Genomic DNA, 5943 nt, shown 5'->3' on the forward strand with positions numbered 1-5943 from the left:
CTAATATAACTCTAACACACACAACCGCATTAACAGAGACATCCATGTGGCTCCCTGTCACCAATTGCATCAGACAATGGACATAAGGCCCATCAAACCCTTTGGCAAGAAGGACATCCCTAAGAAGCTGCCAACTCACCGAGTCATAGGCCTTCTCAACTCAAAGATCATCCACACTCTCGCACAGCGGAAGTCGGGTGGGCCCATAACCCATGGGTCCCAAGATTGAAACTTGGCTCTGATAATTTTTTTGTTTTTCCTGTCACAACTATTTCCTCCAATAAATTTCATGTATCTGGTTTTAACATTCTGTTACTTGATGCGTTTGCCACTGCCATGCCATGTTTGCTTCGATCGAATTCAAAGATGGACGAATTCGAGATTTTGTAGAGCATGTGGCGTACCCTCAATTTTTTTGACATTCTTTTATTGTACCTATTGCATTCTTCAGCAAGGCGCATCCAACAAGCATTTGCGGTGCATACTTTTCAAAAATCAACTAAATATCATTTGCGGCCACGGTTATACCAAGAAACACACTGCCATCATGCGATCTCAGGAGTGCAGTTTCTTGTAGCTCGAACTCCAGGGTACCCTCTATCATGGGCGTTCAATATGGCATCCGGTGCATAGGGATATGTGCATAGTGTTGAAAAGCTGCAGATGCGTCAGGGCAATTAGCGCTTAATCCTCATGCACGGGAACACCACTGCCTCTCTCTCTCCTACACCGATGTGAATTCTGACAGCATCTCTCCCTCATACACAATATTCTAACATGCATTGGAATCTGCATGCATACAGGACACACCAGAAGCGGGGTTCTTGCTAGCTTGTTATATTCTTTCTATACTGTTGTTATCTAGTATCTCGAGTTTCCTAGTTTTTTTAGTGGAGAGAGAGAGGAGAAAGGTAAGAAGAGAGCCCAAGAGCTTTTGATACAAAACTGTAGTTTTCCGTAGTTTGTTAAGAGTTGAGAGAGCTCGTGAGCTAACTTTTAAAGAGAGTGAGAGCATTCATGGACACTATACGAGTGGGAAAGTGAGCATGCATGCTGCGCATGTCAGAGAGCTTTTTTTAGAAAAAACATGTCAGAGAGCTTGAGAGAGAGGGGGCGTGAGGAAAGAGAGTGTGAGAGAGGCTGAGCACGCACGTGATCGGTCCAATATTGTGTGCAGGCCTACTACTAGTAGATAACTGTGCTACTGCAATCACCTGACATGCCACCTCCGTCACATGCATGTACAGTGCGCTGCACCGCAGGTTCATCCAAGCTCCTGTCTCCTGTTCGCTGCATGCAAAGGTTACAGTGCTAATGAAGTTTCAGGTGCCGTGAAGCTCGAGCCACAAAGGAACTTTACCTTATCTCAGCAGATTGAGAACTTTGAACGTTGGGACATGTGTAAAGTATGGACATGTTTGTTGTTGTTCTAGTTCGTAATCCTTGCTTTGTCCTTGTTTGCTGCAATATTCAGTTTTGAGTTGCTTAAATCATAGATAGGCATCACAAAGCATCAACTGTACTTCAACAATTGCATCACCTACTGTCGGAATAAATGTCACAATGGGTAGAAATAAACGGCCACAACAGCCATCATGTAAAGTTTGGTGAAGGAATGATGTCTGGGACACATAGCATGTTCATTCGCTAACCTTCTATAAATAACAACCTCAGCTGTGTAGCAGAATCACATTTCGTTGCTAGAGAGAGAATGCATGACCAAGTGTGTGAGGAGAGCAACAATAATGAGCATGATGAGTGTCACCAGACCAGTGGTAGTGCGATTTTCCAGGGAATGAGATGCATTGGGAATCTTCTAAGACTCTAAGCTCCCTTGATGGGCAACCTCCTGGTTGATCGATGGGTGTGGACTGTGGGTTGGGCCCTGTTTGTAAGTGTATACTTCGCAGGTCTTGCTCCGTCGATTCGCTGCTGTATACCCGTGTCGCCTGTGTGTACGTCCAGCTACATGTGGCGTTGTTTCCTTTTGCTGCTAGGGCTGCATCATTTCTTTTTCTCCGTCTGTCTCGGGTGAGGCGGGTGGCGGCGCTGGTTCTTTCTTTGAGAAAGCGTGGCAGCGTGGGTCGTTGTGGTTGGCGGGGTGTGGTCTTCGGCTGCATCTTCGGTGTCTAGCTGTTGATCGGGGGCTTTAGTGTCTGCTTCTTCGACGGGGGCCGATCTGTTGTTGTTGTTTTCTTCTTCCTCTGCATCAGATATTGGGAGTGAGGCTGAGGGGCGCGGTGGCTGTGTCCTCGTTGGTAGGCGATCCTTCTGCTTACCTCGGGCTTGAGCTCCCGTGCCTACACCGAAGTTCACTCCGTTAATGGCACCGCCATCTCTGGGTCATGACTTCCTGACCAACCATGGACTCTCCCTCCTGACACTTTGTACTGCAGCACTTTGGATTATACTGCAAATTGATTACTTTGAGTATTTACTACGTAGTATTGTAGAGGCAAGAATCAGTATTTACTAATTAGTACTATATATAGCATTGCCAATGCAACTTCGTTGTTTGCTGGTAGGGAATTACGAGAATGCTCTGCAGGTTCTGTGTTCAGGTGGAGGGTTCTGTTGATCCTCACTTACTCGCAGTGGAAGTAATATGCTTACACCGCTGAATTCTTCTTTGGTACTACAATTCTTGCATTCCCGAATTCTAATTTGATTGTTGAGAATTAAGAGAAGTGGCAAATGGGAGTTGTGCTGGTGCGAATTACCAACTCTCTGGCTTAATGTTTTTCCAGAGTACGCCAAAGGCGTACCATATTCTTATAGAAGACAGAAAACAATTACAAGTGATTTCTACTCACTGCAAACACAAGTGTAGCACGAACTCCACACCCAAACTTATCTCAAGACAAGCAACCGCAAACGCTACAACCACAGCACAAAGGAACTTGCCCTAAACAAAACAACTAAGCCGCGTCTTAACCAACACCGGTCACCACGAAGAGCAATATCTTCTACCGGACTTACCTTGCCAGCGCACGAACCACCCTTGAATGCCTAAAAGAAGATGGTGAGTGGGTGGCGGTACTTAGTTGATCCCGAGAAAAGCCACCGTCTTGGACTCACCGGCGCCGGCGTACATTGCGCCGAAGTAGCTCTACTCGTACTAGCGGTAGGCACCGAAGAACCACAACACAAAACCTCAAGGCCAAGTCTCCACACACGATGCTCCCATGAGAGGAACGCCGCTAAGACGCCGCCATCGCCGGTCCGAGAAGAACTAGGCTTTCGCCCAGAGACAACAATCCAAGCTAGGAGGAAGAGATGCCGGCACACCTTAGCAACGCCTCCAAGGAGGGGACCGACACCCGAAGGCGCCATTGCTGCCCATCCAAAGACGGGCAAGATTTTCATCCGCGTCGCACATCTCCAACCCTCCCCACCGGATTGAGGCATACTGATCTGCGATGGGTCACTCCGCCGCCGCCGCAGCACCCCAGCCATTGTGACCAGACGTTGCAGCAGACCCTGCACGGCCGAGGGCGAGCAACCCGACCTCCATCTCCCGCTCGCAGCTTTGGTCCATCTCCATGTCAACACGCAAAGGGCAGCCTACACCGCAAGCAGCCACCAGCAACACCAATCTAGACAGGCGGGCACGCAACAGATGGCCCAAGAACCCGGATCGGCCAGATCCGGATCATACACCATCGCCGGCATCTCCCATCTCCAGCGCCAATCGAGGGTGCTCGACGCCGCTGCTACACCCGACCGCTGCCAAAGCATCATCTCCTGGTTGGGTCCGGAGCGCCGCGACCAGCTCGAGTACCCTCGCTGGCGCCACCTTGACCCAGCTGTGCCGCCGCCTCCAGGACCCTTCCCGGCACCACGCGAAGCCTGAACCCCGAGTTCTAAGGCCTCCGGTGCGACTCCCCTGCCGACCTCCGCCACTCCGCTTCGCCCCCCGCCATGCGCCACCACACCAGAAGAACCTCCCGTGCCGCCCGCTTGGCGTCCCACCGTCGCGCGAGGGGAGCCCGCCGGGGCGCGCCGACCCCACCCGTCGCCTTCGGTGGCCTGGTGCCGACGCCTCAGCCGGCGTTGGCGGGCGCGACTAGGGGAGCATGAGGAAGAGGCTCGTGGGGCTAGGGATTTGGCCTCCGAAGCCGCCCGTGCGAGCATCCCGGGAGGAAGGGGAAATTTTAGCTCCTTTGATAAAGACAACAACCCACATGATGGTAAGTATATCAGCAGTGTACATCCATGGCTGCCTACAATTGTGAGAATGGAGAGAATATATGTTGCCAATAGCACATATCTATCATATGCTATCTTGTTTTGTATTGTCAGGAAAATTAGACCGGTTCACACCGGGCAACAGGTTGGCTTGAAAAATCAGGTTGGCATACACCGTCCGTTTGACAATTCAGATTTAAGATTAGTACAGTCGGCGAAAAAGTCTCACAAAAAAGGCAAACAGGTGTTGGATGGAGAAGAAAATATACATGAGCATATGGGCGAATTGGTAAAGCCATGCACTGAGGGAATTACCGGTAGGGTAGCAGTTTGCTCACCGAAGAAATTTCATGCATAATTACAAGAACCACAAAAGGCCGCGAAGAATTTTTTCATGGGCAGATCACAATGAGTTTTGAACTCAAAATTTTGCAGGTCCACAAGACGCATATATCCAGCTTGTGTAAATTTTTCAGCCCATGTGACCAAGGGAAGACCGAGCACTTGTAACAGGTCTCCTGGTAGTTGCCCCAGCTCGCTCTTTCTTTTCCCTAGTCTCCTTTTGCTTGATCATTAGTAGTGGATGCCTCATGGTATGGTTGTAGCATTGTACTAAGGCATACTGAACTTTGTTATCTTTCCGTTGAGCAATTAATGGAAATGGGAGATGCCCGGTTGAAAAAAAAAGACCCTATCATGAGGTGGATTCTAGAGCTTGATCTTGATTTAGATGCGGCTCAGAGGTGGATCGGGGAAGAAGAAAGGGGAACACAGGAGTAAACTCTATCTATAGATACCAAGCGAAATGGAATATAACTTTCTTCTTACTTTCTATGATATGTGATCCGCATGCGGCTGATGTAGTTGTGCGGAAAGGCAAGGCCGATGTAGTTGCAGAAGGGGTGAATAAAGGTAAGATCGGTGTCGTTGGACTAAAGGCTCTAACCAATTCATCCAAAAGCTTGAACTGGTGGAGAAAATCGAGCAATATATTTCAACAGAGGACCGTCCATGATAAATCCGCCATTCCAACAATCGTGGTCTCGCCATTCCAACAATCGTGGTCTCGGACATCATGAACACGAGGCTAAAAACTGTATAACTGTAGGTGCCAGACATTTTTGAGCTGTTTCATGCCGCAAGAGCTGGCAATTTGTAATCTTGTGTCGATGCATCAACAGACCTCCTTAAAACCTTGGTTAAACCCCTTCCAATCTAATGAGGCCGAGGAAGGCAAATCCTTTGCCTCTCTTTCCGGAAATGAAAAATAGAATGTTTTGACAATCAGTCACTCTACAATCCCTTGAATCAATGGACGGCACCGAAAATTTTGACACACGTGCAAGCGAGTGAGCAGGGCTGGAAGAGAAGAATACAGAGTAGTAAGTAGATGGTACCAAGGTAGATTGATACGGCCATGCAAATCATTAGCAATATTAATCCAATTGTTGATGAAGTCGTTAGTGATGTTTCTGTTATCCCAAGTCTAAAGGTCGATAAGAAGAAATACAAACATGAGATTGAGGAAAAAAGATATGGAACGTGCATGCATTATATGGGGAGGTGTACAACAGGGGCGGACCCAAGACGAAAATGTCCCGGTGTCCCATGTAGTGATGGCTTTTGTTCGAGGGAGAAAAAAAATTCAGGGCAGACCCTCTCAGCAACTATAGCGGATAATTTTTCATCGAGGATAGATGATATTTGGATGTTTTTGCTGAATTTGAGGATTTCATAGCGGTTATATTGTAGTGC

Source organism: Triticum dicoccoides, chromosome 6B, assembly GCF_002162155.2.
Source record: "Triticum dicoccoides isolate Atlit2015 ecotype Zavitan chromosome 6B, WEW_v2.0, whole genome shotgun sequence".
In the NCBI taxonomy this organism is placed as follows: Eukaryota; Viridiplantae; Streptophyta; class Magnoliopsida; order Poales; family Poaceae; genus Triticum; species Triticum dicoccoides.